We start from the raw sequence: 19,735 nt of genomic DNA, 5'->3' as shown, positions 1-19,735 counted from the left end.
GCTTTTAGTGTTAATTTCATTTCTTCAATTTACCACCACAAAAACTATTTTCTCCCAAAATTATTGTTTTCAAAATTTCTTGATGTTATTAACTATATTATTTGAATATCACTCATTCTAGCTTTGGAACTTCTTGTATAAATTAAAAGACAAAGTCTAACCAAAGCAATTTGCCGAAACTGTAATGGTATTATTTATTAGTTAATGTATGCTTTGGTCAGAATTTGTCTTTTAATTTAAACTATATTATTATTATTATTATTATTATTATTATTATTATTATTATTATTAGTAGTAGTAGTAGTAGTAGTAGTAGTAGTAGTAGTAGTAGTAGTAGTAGTAGTATCTCCATAGCAAAGAGATTAGCGTACGCGTCTGTGGCGTGGGGTACCTGGGTTCGATTCCCAGTAGGAGCTCATGTGTTTCGGATTCCACGTTAATCAGTACGTCCACTTTTCATACAGCTTAGCTGCTGAAACGGACGTTAAACTCAAAATCAACTCAACTCAATAATAATAATAATAATAATAATAATAATAATAATAATAATAATAATAATAATAATAATAATAATAAACGACACAATGTAAGGAGTGAAAGGCAAGAAACCATATAAAAACTGCATGCGATCATATGAAGTCGGAACCTCTCCTTTCAGTGTAATTGCCAGTGAGACACTAAACCATAAATAAAACAGTAATATAACGGTCTTATTGATGGTGTTCCTAAAAATATGGGATATATTGTAGAGTGGTGTTACACTGGATTATTTAATTATCATTGAGTAACATGTATTTCTTATTCTATATACATGTATTGTAGCTATTTATTATAATATTTCAAATGATGTGTGTCTTTTAGTCCAGGGCTTCTACATATTTTCTCAGCTTTAAATATGTTTGTGTAGAGCACAGCCTATACAATTGTTATTGAAATCTGTAACCAGTCTTTCTTGTTCGCTTTACTGCTTTATAACCAGCGGAAGAAAACAGCTATAAAGGAACTTCAGGTGTCAATCAACTATTGAGCTGCTGCGTGACGCACGTGGGGAGGGCTCCTCCTCTACATATTTCCCCCTTCTCAATGCTGTTTGCTATGAGCGAACGGTGGTGTGACTTTCTCCGAAGCAATTGTTATGGCAATGATGTTCTATCTGAAATGTTGGTAGACACTGTTTTTGTCAATTTTCCATCCTAATTTCTGTGAACTGTTTAAACAGAATAGTTTATGAAATGAGAAATGCTTGAGAGGAGATGTTTTAAAGAGTACGCTCACAGTTGCCGACATTTTCTTACACATTCTGTTGAGAGTTGGATACCTGGAAATAACCAAAAATCGTCCCGAAAAAACCCCTTGACCATAAAAAATATCGTCATATCGATCAACGTTATTTCTATCTAATTACTGACACGTCTCGGGAAAACGTTTCTTATGCTACTTAGATTGAATTATGTCAGATTCATTGCAATAAGATGTAAAATATTGTTGTTATTTTTAAAAAATCCAAATTATTGGAAACATTTCGTCCCGTTTAAACCCCTCAAAATTATAGATATGTATAAATATGTTATTTATTAAAATCAATTAACGAAACTTTCTATAACAATGTTTCTCACAGTCCTTTACCAATCTCAACAAAATTTATTCGAAAATATAAAGTTTTTTGCCCTTCGACTTTTTCGCCTCACAGAAAGATGCCTTGGTGATATGTAATGAACAAAATACATTTTGTTTCTTAAAAAACAACAAAATATTTATTTGTGAATAGATAATATTGTCGATAAAGCTTTTTATACTTATTTCTTTGTAAAACGGTGACATCAAAAGTCATTTTTGCAAAAATAGTGATATTTTAGGAAATATATCATGACATTCCGAAAACTAAATTAGAACAGAACGTGTTGATGGCAATAGCATATTCATAGTTTTATTGCTTCACGCATTTCTTCAGATCAAGATTTAGTCAATATAGTATAGAGAGGAGCAAATAAATCAAAGTTAGAAAATATAGAATGTATCTATTGTTCCGTCCTTTTTAGACCCCTAGCAGCTAAAGATAGATAGATACATAGATAGATAGATAGATAGATAGATAGATAGATAGATAGATAGATAGATAGATAGATAGATAGATAGATTATAATTTCAGTAAATATACACTATCTTCCCTATAGGGAAATGCCAGATGTTAGTGTAACTTCATACTTGTATATTTACTTCTAATTATAATTTGTTCTGGCAACACTTGCATTGCCACGCTGGAAAGCAGAAAATTTTGATATCCTGTAAAATGTGTCCAAAAGGGCACAAAGGTAAATTTGTCTTTTAAAATTTTCTCTAATGTTTCTAGATCACACACAAAAAAATGTTAACCAATGTTTATGTAGGTTTTCAAGGATAAAGTAGGAGAAAATTGGTTCATTTACAAAAAATAATTGTGTTTTGAAAATTGATGTATAAAATATCATACATTCGGCAACAAGAACAACAAACTATAACTTTTGTCTTATATTCACATTTCAAATTACATATTTTTTCATTGAAACAATATCGAAGGATTAGTGTCAAATAGCAGCGTAATATTTTCTTCAGTATACGTCTTCTCAAAGTGTGCACCGTGGCACCGTTCCGTGCTTTGAACACTTTGAATGTTTTTCAAAATTTTAAAATAAAAAACAATTAATAAAAAAGGAGTTTTTAATTTACGCTTCTAACAGGATGTGGATCAATGTTTTTATATGCTAACTGTGCTGCAAAACAACAAAGTATTTGAACAATTGCTTTATTGTGATAATAATTTTTGGTTTGTTTGAGATATATACCATGAATTTTATGTGATTTTTAAGAATATGTACCCCAAATTGCCAAGTGCAATAAACGACTAGGAATACAGATTTTAAAAATGTCTATATTAGGTTAATTATTATTAATTGCGTTTATTGACAGCAGATATTATATTGACATAAGTATTAGCTTAGTAGGTAGATCATTGGCCTTGCATTAGAAAAGTCGTGGATTGGAATCGTAAGGTCTCGATTTCTATTAAGGAGAATTGTAGCTAAATTAGCGAATGCTCATGATAGGATTGTACTTCAAAATGAGCTCTGATTCCGCAATCCTGATAAACATCCAATTCTGCTACCTGACAATTCTGCTAAGTTGAACTCTAATGATCACAGGAGAACATAATTCTATATGGAGTTCTACGTGGCTAACTCCACATTTTGTAAATCGTTATAATATAATATTTCCGTTCAGAATTAATGTTTGTTCAATGTAATCCGAATCATGACTCTACTTCGACTGGTTTGTCAACAAATTGCATGCGTTTTTACGCCGCTTCAATTAGCGATTATACATTAAAATCAACTTTGAGTCGTGATTACTCAAAACCCTCCTTTTGGTGGTTACTTCGTTCTAGCACGTGGCCATCCAAATATGTTCTGGAGTAATGAATAAAAATGAATGTTATCAATTCGTTGACCTTACTAAATACTAGTTTTATTATTATTGTTATTATTCAGCTCTAAGAGACCGCTAGATGCAGAGGAGATGCTAAATATGCGGAACGAACTTGACGATGGTGAGAAATAAGATCTTTTAACAGAAGTAAGATGTTCGGAAGAACTTCATTTGATGCCGCAAGTGATGTCGATGGCGTTATCGCACAAATTCGAGATATTGGAAAGAGAGTGTTATCAAAACCTATGGAGGTGCGTTCGGTGGTAGGTGGAGAAACCGAATCGATATTAGTGGTTCTGATGGAATACCAGCTAATTCACAGAGTAGCTGCCCAAAGGGACATTATGGTCCAACTCAAAGCCATGTGCTCGAGTTTGGAAAAGAAAACACTTTAGTCAAAACAAATCTTTTCCAAGAAAAAATACTAACTTAAAACCCTTTATAATCAATCAGTGGCGTGATATACAAGTCAGCCCTGTAGATAAATTTAGTGACATTTTTGAAGGTTATATTGACCACATTGTCTAAACAGATGCAATTGACCATCGATCATTGATGAATAACAGTAGAACATGGGTGGAATCGACCATTTTGATAAACTTCGTTTGTTTTATAGAATTTTAGCCAGATCAAAAAAGTGGTATTAGCCGTTTGTCAGATTTGGTATCACTTGTGCTATTGTCAGCCTGTAGATACTCTACAGACATTTGGATAAAACTTTGCCTTTCTTAGAATTCACTCGACGTATAGTATTAGCTTTACTGTCTTCACCCAACATAGAAAGATCAAGACGTGTTCGTCCAAAATCATCCAGGAAAGTTTTGAATAGACATTCAGTATTACAAAATAGACCATCTCTTTGATGAGGAGAAAAATGTACTTAATTCCGATGTATAAAATGCAGCGTTGGATTACACCCAAAAATGGTCCCTTTTATAGGCGAGGATTCAAGGGGCTATGGAGACTATAACCCCTCTTGACCCTCAGATACACATTGGCTAAAATTAATGTCAATCCTACTTTACACTGGATAAAGCGGCAAACTATGGTTTATTCATTACTGTCCTTTTATACCACAAAAATAAAATGTGAAGTTTGCGAACCGTATCGATACATAAAGTGTAACATTGGATTGAGTTCAAAACAGTATTCCATCTTATTTCACGCATGTACTAGGAATACAAGATTCATTATAATAAACTATGTTATCCTTGTTCTGACAGGAAAACTAAGGTTTAATTTGAAGTGAAGCATTTGCAAGAAAATATTATGTTATATTTTAGAATAAAAAGGTCATATCAAGTAGATTGTTTCCTGTCTTATCCCAGTATGATTAATCATAGAGTTCAAATGTATATTATATCATACGTGAATATCCAGTGCATGGTTTATCATACGTCCATAAACTTACTCAAAAATGGGACACATTCTATTTTTATTAATTTTCGTATATTTGGTAACACATAGATATTGAATATAAAAGATGGTGAAATAATTCAATTTTTACAAATTTTGGTATATTATGGGTTAACATTAAGCACCGACGATGATAAAATATACGTATTAGAATGTAGGATACATTCTCTTGCTTGTGATATTATAAGTTCAAAGAAAAAATTAATAACAACATTAAAAGAAATAAAATACGAGTATAAGAGAAAAAGTCAAACAGAGAAAAGAAGAATTAAATAAAATATATATATATATATATATATATATATATATATATATATATATATATAATTAGTTTTAAGTTTAGAATGTAAGTTATTTTATTGTTCAGAAACTGTAAACTTATATTTGATTAAATTATCTGTGTAAAACACTTCTAAGTGGCATATTTAATAATGTACGTTTAAGAATGATGTTAGCCATGTGCAATATCCATAAACGATGTACAAAAATTCTGTAAAAGTTCATTTTAGTGGTGAATGTGGTTAAATATCAAGCTAAGAGTGCTCTCAGTGTGGTTTAATTAATACTACTCATCAGTAGCGTAGCGAGGTATTCCGAAATGGGGATGCCAAAGTTAGTCACTTGAGCGATACAATACTACTGCAATCAGCAGTACTTAGCTATTCCGATGAGAAATATAGGGTTATGAAAAATCTAGAAGGGAGGCCCCCCTAATTGGTGGCCTAGTAGGACATCTAGAAGCAAATGCGTGGATTACGTTAGAAGCCAATAAGCAATTGTATCAGCTCCTTCTTACCACTACCGTTGTGACGAGAAAACTCGGCCCCACGGTTATACGAACATTGTTTCCAGTATAGTTTTCCCTTTATTTCTTTCTCGTAGGCAGCTTCTTTCTCCGCATACCATACTTCAATCTATTTCTTTAAAAAGGCGCCCCTAGAAATTTGTCATCTTGGGTCCGGAACTACGACGCTCATTCGTGAATATAGGCCTGAGTGTATACGCATATCATTTAAGATGCAAATAGAAGGTACTTAAACCAACTCTGGGGGTCTCTTTCTGCGTATGTATTTCATTGTCAAATATCCACATACTGATGGTAGGGGCGCAAATCTGTCTTCAACATTCGGGGGACGGTTAAGACCGTTTCCATATTTTTTAAAACGATGTTCAGAATATTTATGAAGTTGAAAAACAATGCTGTGGAGGTTCAGGGGAGCAGAGTTTTCTTCAACATTGGGAGGAGGGCATATTTGAGGCTTCTTCTGGGGGGAGGAGAGATGAGATGCATATTACGGTAGATGAATCTGATTTCTGAGATAAACCTGTTGTATATTATATACCAGGCGATGTAGACGAAATAGTGGTACATATCAGTATTACAAATCAGTGCCGTGAACTCATACTGAAATCTGAATACATTCTTATTTATATTCGCTCCATTTCTACTTACGCGTCCACAATAATCCACATTAAAATTTTAGGATACTTGTTTTATAATAATATAAATAACGACTTCCCCAAAACTATGAAAGAAAATAAACTATGTATGGCGCAACAATACTCTTATTTGAGGAAAATTACGATGATCACAATTGCATTATAGGAATCGTTACAGGGATTAAACGAATAGTTGAAAATAGACTAACAATAATTAATGGCAACGAAATATGAAAGAATACGACTCTTTTTTAAAAAATGAAACAAGTCAAAGGACATCAATTTCATCTCACTTTCTTTTGTGGCAGTCGGATACAAATCATCACAATTTCAAATCGGATTATTGGGGGAGAAACAGTCCCCCTATTTCAAGATTGGAGGGGACATGTCGCCCTCATCTCCCCGGGATATGTGCCAGTGACTGAAGGGCCCAAGCAATCTTTGCGAACGGGAGGGGGAGTGCTGGCTCTCTTGGCCTGCCAGGTCGCTGATCGTGATTCTACAGATTGTTTTATATTTATGCTTGTGTGTGTGTGAGCTCCCTCAAAGAGTTTATGGCCACGCTACTGGACATACTATGTATTTCTGATGAAGATTAATAATTTGCCTTTAATTACGATTACAATTACGATGCATTTAATTACGATTTAAACTATTTGACTATTGATTGCATTTAACTATTTTTATACTATTATTTACATAACCGACATGCTTCGAAAAGGCATTGAACTAACCATTTCTGTTTTGTTCTATCTCCTTCATGTTACCGCTCGTACGTTCTGCACAGTAACTATAGCTTAGTTCAAAATATATAGAGTTGGAAATATTTGAATACGCCAGCGTATAACTAAAGCAAACCGTAGAGTTGCAAGGGATGAGGAGAAGCAAGTAGTTGGGCATGCGCATTCAACAGAAAGCAGACGAAAACTCCGATGCTTGCAGTAAGGATGGAAGCCGAAGGAACATAGCATACGCCAGGAGGAAAGACAGAAAATGTGCATTTGAGTGACGCGCATGCGTAGGTCCCGCTTGTCACAGTAAGGTGTGACGGCGAGAGAGTGCATCCAGAAGATTGCAGTGGGAATAATTGCGATAATTACAAGCAAACAATTTATATATTTTTTTCTTATTAACAGGTGATGCCAAGCATACCGGCGTTCCCTTACGCTACGGCGCTGCTACTCACACTTGAACTTCACAGAGTAGTGTTAAGTTATCAAAAACTTAGTTCTGTACTCAGAAGTAGTCTCCAACAAATCTGTTACAAGAAGAATGCTTTGTAGTATTGTGTTGTTTTTGTTGTTGTTGTTGTTGTTGTTGCTGTTGAATGTGTGTGTTGTATGTTGTTCTGTTGTGTTTGTTTAAATTGTTTTTAGTTCGACGTATGATAGAAACTTCATACTATGTATCCGAGTTACGGAACTTCATACTATCCAGCTTAGAACATGGCTCCGTATATAACCTTCCACTGGACGGACTTTATCTTCTAGCAACAGCTTGCCCTTCTCCCACATCCACCTCATCAAGTTCGGTAATTAAGAACATACTTGCATTTAAGCCTGGGAAGTCAGATTCTGCTATCGGTGCGCTAGTTCGGAGGTATGAGGAAAATCTAAGAAGTCTCCCTTAGGGACGGTGAGTCTCAATTGAGAGCATGTACCAAGAATCTTACCCTGGTATTACAATATTGTGTTTATGTAACATTAGATAAACTAACAAAGAGCCGGTAGCGGTATAATAGTTGAAGCAAAGAATTCTACCATGCGTTTTTATTACAATTAAAAGAAAAATATAAAACACTAAAATAAATTACAAGTTTTACATAATGTAATTACAATGGTAGTGTATAGCCTCATGTGAAATCAACCCCAAATGCACTGACTATAATTACGAACCTACATCAACTATTGATACTCTGATAACTATAGTTACGACTTCAGCATTCTGTGCATTCTTATATGACTTATCTTGAGTTTTACTACAGCTGATGTTCTAACAGGCGTCGACAAACACGACGACAACACTCAAAAAATTCGCACGTGCCACATGCCCTCTCTAACAGTGACACTGCTTGCTCCACGCACTGATATGGAGTTAAAATTTAACTTCCCTTTGCCTCCGCAGCGCTGCAGCATTATAGCGGGTAATAGGATGGTGACCGCATTCCACCCAAATAGCCCGATTCTGCATTGTCTTCCCAAATAGTCGAATCGCATGTCATGATATATAAAATTCATTACTAAAGTGATAAGTAATTTGAGCGAGGTTAAGATTAAGAGATCAACGTGTACACATGTTGTCCTCCAAAAGTTTAGGTGCTCATCGCAGATATTTTGGTATTCTTAATTTTGCGTTCTCAAATTATTTCGGTGTATGGCGTAATGGAAACAATGTCAAAATTAATAAAGTTTTAACACAAGTTAACAGCATGATTACTGTTAACAACGTATCACTTAGATAGACAAACTGTATATATGTTTAAATTCATCTCTCAAATACATATACGAATCCCATTTTTCTCTAAATTGATATTGTTTTACTGTCAGACACTACACATTAATTGTAGAGTATGAAATAAGTAAAAAAGAAATGTAGCTTTTATTTAAATTATATAGCACGTAATTATCTATGATTGACCTTTTAGGTTTATAATACTAAATCCCAATAGAACATATTGATAAAAATACTTACATTCGTATTCAACTGAAAACATTTGAAGTTATTTAGAAAGGTACATGGTATAATTACATGTATAAAATGTAATAGTTATATACGTATATTACAAAGTAACTGTTTTAAGAAATATCAATATTTCGATATTAATGTAAAATATATTTATTGATGAAACACTGCCTTAAAATATATATTTCTGTTCTTCACTAGACACTCGTCAGAGAATTGCAAAACTAACGCATACAATTACGTTCTGGATGGAACGAAAAAGAACAACAAATATATACAGGATTCAGAGGTTATTACTTCTCATATCGATGAATAATATACAGAATTATGTGCCTAATTGAGGAACTCTTAATAAAACTAGTTTCTACTACTCTCCTATTCTGTAACGAATCAACTAACACAAGTATTTGAACAAAATTGACTTACTCATTTCGTAGAATAAAATCTGTAATGAAAATTGTTTCGTCACTTACATTTCCAAAGTTACACCTACCACACTCTCCAAGACAGGGATGGTTAAATTTATCATACTTGGATTACCAAGTGAGATATCTATCTATCTATCTATCTATCTATCTATCTATCTATCTATCCATCTATCTATCTATCTATCTATCTATCTATCTATCTATGTATCTACATATATATAACTTCAACTGGTCGCTTGGTCCCCAAGTAGTAGGTAAAAAGATATATTTACCTCAACTTTTCTCACGCCCTAACTTAATAGATTGTTTTCCTTGAAGTCGAAGGAAATGTTTCTGTAACACTTATGAAAAATGGTGAGTTTGTTGGTGAAATGTACCTCAATCTTCCAATGACCGTTATTTCGCAAAATACTAACAAATTAATTAGTTAATTTGAATGTTTTGGGGCGGAAAGTTCATTTTAGGGAGTTATTATTGTACTAAGTATTATCTACTATAGTATCGATTAACAAATAAAAAAGTTGCCTTTTTCTCAGAAGTTAAGTCTATGTTGGTTTGTATACCTTACATGGGCTCCTCGCACTAACTCAAAAATTTACTGTGGGCAAACTATTTGTAACGTTTCAACCGGTTTTGAAGAATATACTAGGGTTTTACACGAAGAATCTTAAAAAATGCGCTCCATTCCGTTAACAATAATGTAAGCTAATTTAATATATATATATATATATATATATATATATATATATATATATACTCTTCAAGAAATCAAGATCGCTGATTCCCTAAAATGAGAAAAAGAAACTAATATTTTAAAACTATTTTCATTAGTGCATCTAGGTTTGAATATGTTGGCTATCTGAACTTTCTTATAATATCACTAAAGTTTATTTTATTATCTATATTGAAAATTAATAAATTAAACATTATGTTATCTTATTTTTGCAACCGGTCGCGTCCCGATTTAAAGTGTTTCCAATTGCTGGATATTACCCCACATGCTCTCAACCAATCAAATCATTCTATTTGGTTGTGCGACGAAAGAGCGTTCAACAACTTCTAAATTTCTTTACAATCAATAAAACTCTTGGCACAAGCAGGCCTAAGAGTGTAGAATATCTTAAACTAAATGGTAAATTTACAAACAATCCACAGCAAATTGCAGATATATTTAACGATCATTTTGTGAATTCACCTGATCAAACGAAAAATACTGATCACTCAAAAATAATGCAGAAAGTCCCAAATCAAGGAGAAATAAACAAAAAGTCGATGTTCTTATATCCAGTTTCTGTATATAAGTTAATAGGAATAATTAAGTCTTTATCAAAGAGCAGTTCTTCAGGTATGGATGAAGTTCCTTCCATTGTAATTAAAAAAGGTGCGAAACATATCACATATCCACTTTGTTACCTTATAAATTTCTCGTTAGAAAACGGTATATTTCCCACATTACTTTAAAATGCTAAGGTTCTTCCAACTTTTAAAAAGGGTGATGAGAATGTCATGACAAATTATCGACCTATTTCAGTGCTGTCGATATTTTCAAAAATATTTGAGTCAGTCATGGCAAAACGTCTTAGCAAATTTTTAATAAATCATAATATTATCTCGACGTTTCAGCACGGATTTCAGAAGAATAAAAGTATTGATACCGCTTTATTTGATTTTCTTACAGATGTCCTGAAATCACTCGATAATAAGAATTATGTTATAGGTTTATTCATCGATCTGTCAAAGGCATTTGACAAAATTGATCACAATATTATGCTAAATAAGTTGTCTCAATATGGCATACGTGGCGTAGCAAACCAGTCGTTTTCATCCTACCTAACAAATAGATGCCAAACTGTTCAGATTACAAAAGTTGAATCAAATCGATCCTGCACTTTCTTCTCAAAGCAAACAAAAATTACCAGAGGTATCCCTCAGGGCTCTATTTTAGGCCCTACTCTATTCATAATTTATATAAATGATCTGATAAAAACTTTACACCCCACAAAATGCATGTTATATGCTGATGATATAAATATAGTTATTACTGAACAAGACCCAAATTTAGTATTGGTCAAGACAGAAAAGGTTATAAGCAAAATAGTTACTTGGTTGAATGCAAATAACCTTCTCCTAAATACAGATAAAACAGTCGCAATTAACTTTCGTTTTCCAGGAAATAATCCATCCTTCCCTTCGCTAAACATTAATGGAAAACAAATTGAGTATTCTAATGCAACAAAATTACTTGGTGTTTACATCGATGATGATTTGTCTTGGCAAACCCATGTTAAAACATTAAATAAAAAATTGACTACTTTATGTTTTGCGTTCTTTAGGTTACGAGATACAGTTTCACGAAATAGCTTATTATCGATATACTATGCAAAAGTCCAATCACTCCTCAGTTTTGGAATTATCTTTTGGGGATCAGCCGCATGCAGTAAGGAAACATTTCGGATACAAAAGAAAATACTACGAATAATATTCAGACTAAATAAAAGAACATCATGTAAACAAATATTTAGATCACAAAAAATTTTAACCCTTCCAAGCCTATACATATATAAATGTATACACTTCGTGAAACAAAACAAACAGATGTTTATACAAACAAGAGATATTCATGCATACAACACGCGGCAATTAAACGACATTTACGTAGTACAACAAAATTACTCCAAGTACCAAAAACATGTTTATTTAAATTGTACGAGACTTTGTAATATGTTACCATCACATTATAAAGAGGTAAATTTTAATACTAAAAACAAAATTCTTACTCTGTTACCTTCTAAAGCATATTATTCAGTTAAGGAATTTGCAAATGATAACGATGTATGAATATGATGTAATTATGTAACAAATTTAACATGTGATGTTTATTGTAATTTTGTACTTCTAATGGTGTAATAAGCTGTAATTACATTTTGATTTATATGCATGACAACTGTAGAACTTATAGGAGATACTCTCCATATTGTAAGCCAAAACAGGCTAAATAAATAAATAAATAAATAAATTTCTTTATAGCAATTTTGAAATTGCGTTTAAAAATAGTAGCTACACTCAGAACTACCAACATTTTAAGAACATATTCTTGTGATACTAGCAAATGAAAATCCTTGGTGGTATACTGATTTTGCTTAAGGAGAGACGATTCAGTTCAAGATAATAGAAGTAGAGGGCGCAATTGACCAAGACAATGGAGAAGCGAAGCGGGAATCGAAACTTACGGTAGCTCCATGCAGGGGAGGGGTTGTCTAGCATACATAATGTTCGCGTGCGAGAGAGAGAAAGTAAGGGAGTGAGTGAGTGGGAGAGAGAGAGACAGAGAGAAAGAGAACCTAACATGTGGTCAGTGAAATGAATCAATTCAACCGTTCGCGCTTCATTGAGTGCAAAATAGTTTTCTTTGTAAACACTTTCTTGGAAGTTGTTTCAATATGTTAATTATTGTTTTATTAAAAGCCCATTTTTAAAGGATTATATAAGCATTTTTTAATAAAGGTACATTTCTGTTTATCTTCTGCTCTGTAACATACACAGCAGCAATTTTTACCTAGGACGTCTTTCAGAAAGGGTGAATATTTTCAACAAAAGCAAACCAAGTTTGTTTCATTTTCATTATTTATTTTCTACTTTATTAAAATATGCATCCGTAGACTATTTAAAAAACATAGACTGTAGATATGCCAGTTCATAAGAATCGAAGTCACCATATATGACTTTGCATCATCTTAGATATTAAGAACGAGGAAATATTAGAGCAGAATTCAGTAATAAATTCGCAACTGAGTGCTTTCAGCTAGTCTAACAAGAGTAACGAATTGAGAGAAGTAGCGGCTCGTGAGGGAAGTCACATCGGTAAAAATTAAAATTTTATTATAACAAGTCTTGTAACTAAAATTCTACAAACGCATAAATCACGTATTAACTTCAAATCTGTATTTCTCTTCAGCAAATGTAGATACCAATGAAATTATAATATCAAAAATTGCAATTTTGCCAATTAAAGTATCTAGATTAGCATATTTCATTTTACTTTATTGAGATATCTATTTACTCTTTTATCAACTATTCAAACCAAATAGTTACTCCTTAAACACTGTTTCGTCTACATATATAAAATTGAAAGTGACGATTTTCGTAACTTAATAACTTTGGAACCACCCGACCAATCTCAATCGAATTTTCAACATAAATAAGCTTCGGGAATAGCATCGTTTCTCCTTGAAGTTGGAACCTCTGGCGGGGGATGGGATATATAATATTGGAAGAGAGAAGAAACTGACTCTCATCTTCAACAATAAGCTAAGAGAAGAAAGCTTTGTACGGCTTCAAACATGGAGCAACACTCCAACATGGAAAGTAACAACAATCTCTTTATTTTAAAAAAATCAGTACTACCATTTAGAAGAATCTCAACAGCCTTCTCTAATCGTAAGTGCAAGACTCTCCCTATGCTGTATATAAGGCAGGCCGTGGTAGCTCAGCTGCAAAGCGCTCACCTGTCGTGCGAAGGATCTATGGTTCGATCTAAGTTCTAGCAAACATAATTTGTTGTGGGTAAACGCTTTGTGAATGGGTTCTCCCGTTTTCTTCTACGTTCTTCATTCCACTTCGTTCATTATCATTGTCACCGCCGTCTTAGACTTGAAGCAAATCATGGAACGCTAAAGTATAGCAGAAAATAAAAATTGCTATTGGACTGCCTGTGGCCTCAGCCGAGTGTGGAAGGAGCTTTTCTCTTATGACGCTCACAAAAAATGAGTAAGAACTACGTTAAATGATATATTTTCGAAGTTGATTCTGCTTAATATTTAGTCACATTGTTAAGCTCAATTGAGAAACAGTGGGTATTTGCAGAAAGGGAAGAGGCTATTGGAAACGTCGTCTCGGGCGCTGATTGCAAGAGGCGTCTAACGAGCAAGAAGGAAGAAGTGTTGGAAATGAGTAAACTCCCCCAAAACAGTATTGGCTCCCTATTAAAACAATATTGTTGTCAGTTTGTAAAGAAACAGATTTGTGAAAAGTTTTCTTCTAAGCTCCGTTCGCAATCAAAACATATTAATAAGAGTCAGAACAAGTTTTTACTTATTACGTAAAGAAGGTAATTATATACCTAGGTATGATTCCTTAATGATGATGTGATATACAAGCTGCCGAGTAATGATTTATAGTGTACGCAAGAGCGTTTTCAAAATTTTAAACGGTCAAAGTATCAAATACATGTTAGGGTTTTAATGATGATTCGTGTTAGGGTCTTCACACTTTTCTACCCAGTCGGATTAATGACGACGGTCACAATGAAAGTATGAAAAATAAGGCGGGTGAAGAAACACACATAAGCTGCTATTTACGAAAGAATTTAAAAATGAAGGTAAAGAAGGGGAATAATAACATTTTCTTACCTGAAGCAGTTCTAGACTAGAGGCTTAAGGGGTCAGAACTTAACCCAACGAATTTAGTCTTTTTCAAAAACTTATCACTACCAGTAATTGCTTTTGCTCCATTAACATTAGAAATGCTTCCAACTTGAAGTACTTTTTTGATTTTTCCTTCAACTACTTGTATCACCAGGCATATATATACAGAGAGAGAGTCACACAAGAATTTAAATTAAAACGCTATTTGTGTGGTTACATACAGAATACAACTACAACTTGTAAATTTCTATAACTGTTCCCCAAATGGATTTAAAGAAGTTTTGTCAAGTTTAACAACAGCTCTTAGTTATGAAAGAATATGTAATGATCGCATTTGGCTATTGCAATGGTTTGTCCAAACAGTTTGAGAGGGCCGCGGTGGCTCAGTGGCATAACTATTTAATGTTATATTTCATAAACTTTTTTCTTTTTTTACCTTAACGTTACCATTTGTCAATTTGAATCTTCGTAAAACATCGTAGTCTTCTAATGTCAAATGAATCCTGGACTTCTTCATTTTTCGAATTTTGATAGAAAATTCGGTATGAATTCTCATTCAATTTTTCAACAATTGTCCCTTGCGTTTAAATTTGTTTCCAAAGCAAGCTGGAATTCCTTTCTGCGGGAACTCCTTGAATTAAGACTTTGTGTCCTAAATGCAACTTTTGATAGGAGTACCTTCTCTGAAAGTATTGCTCCTGCGACTCGAATCTCTTGGATTTCCAGCCCCCGCTAACTGAACTTTGTGGTGGAAAAACACCGTGTGCGTGGGTTTTCTCTGGGTTCTCCCGTTTCCTCACACTTTCTTCATTCCACCATTTCATTCATTTCTCATAATCACCGACTCCTCTAGCCTAACAGGCATATGCGTGTGACGTAAAACTCAAAGATTTCATTTCATTTCATTTTTCGTTCTCTTGGAAATGTTTTTCGCTGCAATCTCCCTCGCATCCTGTACATTCTTGATTCGGACTTCGTCTCCACGAACGTGTATGTAAGATCTAATCGCACCCAGCATCGTTCCCGCTCCAAACTAAAAAAGAAGATAAAAAGGCGAAAAACGGGGACCTTCATGTTTATGGGTATTAAAACAAAATGTTATATTTGCCAAAGCCGTGTCCAAGTCATTTGATTTCTCGTTTACAAAATGCCGAAAGCATGTTTGTACTTTGTCATTAAATTTCTCAGCTAACACAATGGTATAGGTACTAGCTGTATTCGCAAATTTCAACTTGATGTTGAATCGTTCTGCTATTTCTTCCATGATCTTCGATTTGTGAGATGTTAGAAGAATTATTTCCTCATAAATGGCATTAGTTATCGTTTCTGCCGAAATGTCAGCAAGACGTCTTGTTACAAAATATCTTGTACAGGCATCTACCATTGTTAGAACGTATTTATGTCTGTGTGTAGCCGATAAGGAAAAATGACCACATTCGTCAATCGCTACCGTACTCATAGCAGAGTATGCTTGATAAGTTTGTGGATGTAGAGGAGTTCGACCAGATCTTCGTTTATTCACCTTATAGCGCTGTGAACGTTTCTGTATGTATTACTTTAAGGCTGGCATGTAAACTTTCTTAACTGCCGCTGAATACGTTATTGAAAAACTTAGATTTCCCCCTCCTAGATTAGAAGAGTGTACACTGTCAAAAACATATAGTCTCTCAAAGAAGAAGGAATACATAATAAATAATTAATTCCACCAGGATGTTTTTGTTTACGAAAAAGTTTTCCGTCCTTAATCTCAAATTAGTACGATTGTCTTTCCAACTTCGTATCCTTCGGTTCTTCTCCTTCCAAAACTCGGATGATTGAACCGCAAGAAGAGTCCTCCTTCTTAAGTTTGCCGACATGAACGTCCTCCTTGAATGAAATGAATGTATTAAGATCTTCAACATCAAAGTCCTGTTTTGTTGGTTGATTCTTTGTTTCCCTGGAGAGTACATCTTCCACATTGTCTTAAAACTTAATATGAATAGGAATATAGTGATATCCCCTAGCTGCAATTGCCATCTCGCCAATTTCGATAGTAGGTTAGGAGAATTTTTCAAGTAGGTAATTGACCTATTGTCACACAGCACCTTGAACTCCCGACCAATTAAAAATAACCTAATCGCTTTGAATGCACTTAGCTCTGCGAGTAACTCTAAAGAATAAATGTCCAAATTCTTCTCGCTGTCACCTGTAAATTCCTGCTGTAGTGGGCTATTGGATGCTGTAGTGGGCTTCTTATCTTCATCGCATTGCATTAAAAGTCCATTCACAGATTTTCGGGAAACATCTGTGTACATAGCTAAAGGTTTCTTCGGATCGTACGGCTTCAATATGGGAATTCTTCTTTCAATCTATTAAAACTTGTTTGGTTTTCGTCTGTCCAATGAAATTTTACATTTCTACTCGACAGTTTTGAAAGAGGGTCCACTATTTCTGCATAGTCCTTTACGAATTTCCGAAAATAATTAGTAAGTCCCAAAAATGATTTTAATTTTTGGTTGTTGTTGGTGTCTGAAATGTTTTGATTGAATTATTTATCTTGTCCGAAATTTTGTAACCAAACCTGGATAATTCATGTCCTAACGCTATTACCTTATCGTGGATAAATTTACACTTTTTTAACAGAAGGCTTCAGACCTACATTACGTAATCAGTGGAACACTTTTGCTAAAATTTCAATCATCTCCTCCTGAGAATTAGTTGAAATTAGGACATCATCAACACATCATATGTTCAGGATAAACGTTCGCTAAACGCATGGACATAATAGTAGTAGTCCCCGACGTTCGCCCGAATGACTCATCCTCACTCTCTTTTATGACCAGGATATTTGAACTCCGTTCCCTTTTACGGCTAAGATGAGTGCTTTGGTACCTCGATTCTGATTGGCTGAGAGAGGTCACGTGACGTTAGGCCCCGCCCGTACATAGGACCACCCCCCCAGGACCCATGGTCCCTGGCCTGTGTCAATGACCTAGGGGTACTTAGGACCACCCCTCTAGATTTTGGCAGGGGTACATAGGACCACCCCTTAAATTTTGGAAATTGCCAAATCTAAAAATTGGGTGTGGTAGCCTAGGACCACAGTATGTACCTCTATCAGTATTGGGTGTCTATGTCGTTCCCTTTCATGGGTAAAAAATTGCCAAAAATTCAAATTTCGGGGGTTTTTGACCTAATTTATCTCCTTTGATGCGGTATTATTACCCTATATAGTTATATGGGCGTATACAGGGGTCCATTCCCTTTCATAACATATGGGTATATTAATGCACCCCTTGAAAAATTTGGGAGGGGTATCATGGCCCACCCCTTAAATTTTGAAAATTGGCAAATCTAAAAATTGTGTGTGGTAGCCTAGGACCATAGTATGTACCTCTATCAGTATTGGGTGTCTATGTCGTTCCCTTTTATGGGTAAAAAATTGCCAAAAAGTCAAATTTCGGGGGTTTTTGACCTAATTTATCCCCTTGGATGAGGTGTTATTACCTTATATTGTTATATGGTCGTATACAGGGGTCCATTACCTTTCATAAGACATGGGTATATTAATGCACCCATTGAAAAAATTTGGGAGGGTTACCTTGGCCCACCCCTTAAATTTTGGAAATTGCCCAATTTAAACATTTGGTATAATAGTATAGGAACCTAATACATATTACTGTTACTTCGTTCCCTTTCAACGTGGGAGACCAGGGTTCGATTCCCGGAAGGCGCTCATGCGGTTCGGATTGTTATTCCTTTGATGAGATGGACTAACACTGTTGCAAATGAAATCTTTAGTTTACGTCCCACGATTAGGCTAAAGGAGACGGTGACTATGAGAAAGGAATGAAAGTGTGGGAGGAAACTGGAGCATAATGTTGCTTACCACAAAATTACTTCGAACCAGGGACCTCATACAGCAGAGGTGAACGCTCTACCACTGAGCCACCACCTTCCTTACTGGTGCGAATGAAGTAGAGGTATTTGGTTTGAGGTAATGTGATTGTTTGACGTCGGGGTGACCCTATTTCACTTTTGGGACCCCCACATGGACCATAATGAATGAGTTAGAGATGCTTTGGCCGGGATTGCATTACCTATTGAAATTTTTGCTTATGTTTACTCAGGGGGCAGGGATCACTCAGGATACATAAGATCACCTTGATCCACGTGACGAGGGGGCCTCGTTCCATTTGATGAGTATACAAATATCAATTTCGGAAGGTTTTTTTTTAACTTATCCTGTTATTTTTCACGAGACATTTTCGTTATATAATAGAGTACAATGGTTTACTTTTTGGGAGTTATCGTTTCCTTTGGAGCTTATTACGTTATATGGAGACGTATTTAAATTATTTCCTTAAATTTGATAAGTACTTTGTGATCCATTTTGTTCCGCTTCAGGGGTGAACCTTGCAATCGTCCCGAGTTCGATTCTTGGAAATGTTGAATTTAATGTCCCCACCGATGATGAGAAATGAGAAAACATCATAAACTTACTTGCTTGCGGATTGAAACAGAGATCTCACACATCAGAAATAAGAGCTGAGTCACCATGGCCCATTGAGAAGTTCAGTTTGTCATGGTCCCGAGTTCGATTTTTTGTGTTAGTTTAAGAAATGTTGAGTTTAACGTCCCCTTGAAACGATGATGAAAAATGATAGGAGGAAACATGAACTTACTTCGTTGTGGAACCTCACTCGTTAGAGACAATCACTGAGCCGCCGTACTCCATTCAGTGCGAACAATTTTACCTATGAAAAGAAACATGGACATGTTATGTTACATTAAACATTTTTTCTGCTCGTTGTTACGCATACGAATTGTTGTGAACTTGCAGAATCTACTTTTACGAAGAGTATAATGTCAGTTCGTTTATTGAATATCTCTAAGAGGTGTAAA

Source organism: Thermobia domestica, chromosome 4 (genome assembly GCF_964235325.1).
Source record: "Thermobia domestica chromosome 4, izTheDome1.hap1.1, whole genome shotgun sequence".
Lineage (NCBI taxonomy): Eukaryota > Metazoa > Arthropoda > Insecta > Zygentoma > Lepismatidae > Thermobia > Thermobia domestica.
Note: the sequence above shows the minus strand (reverse complement) of the source record.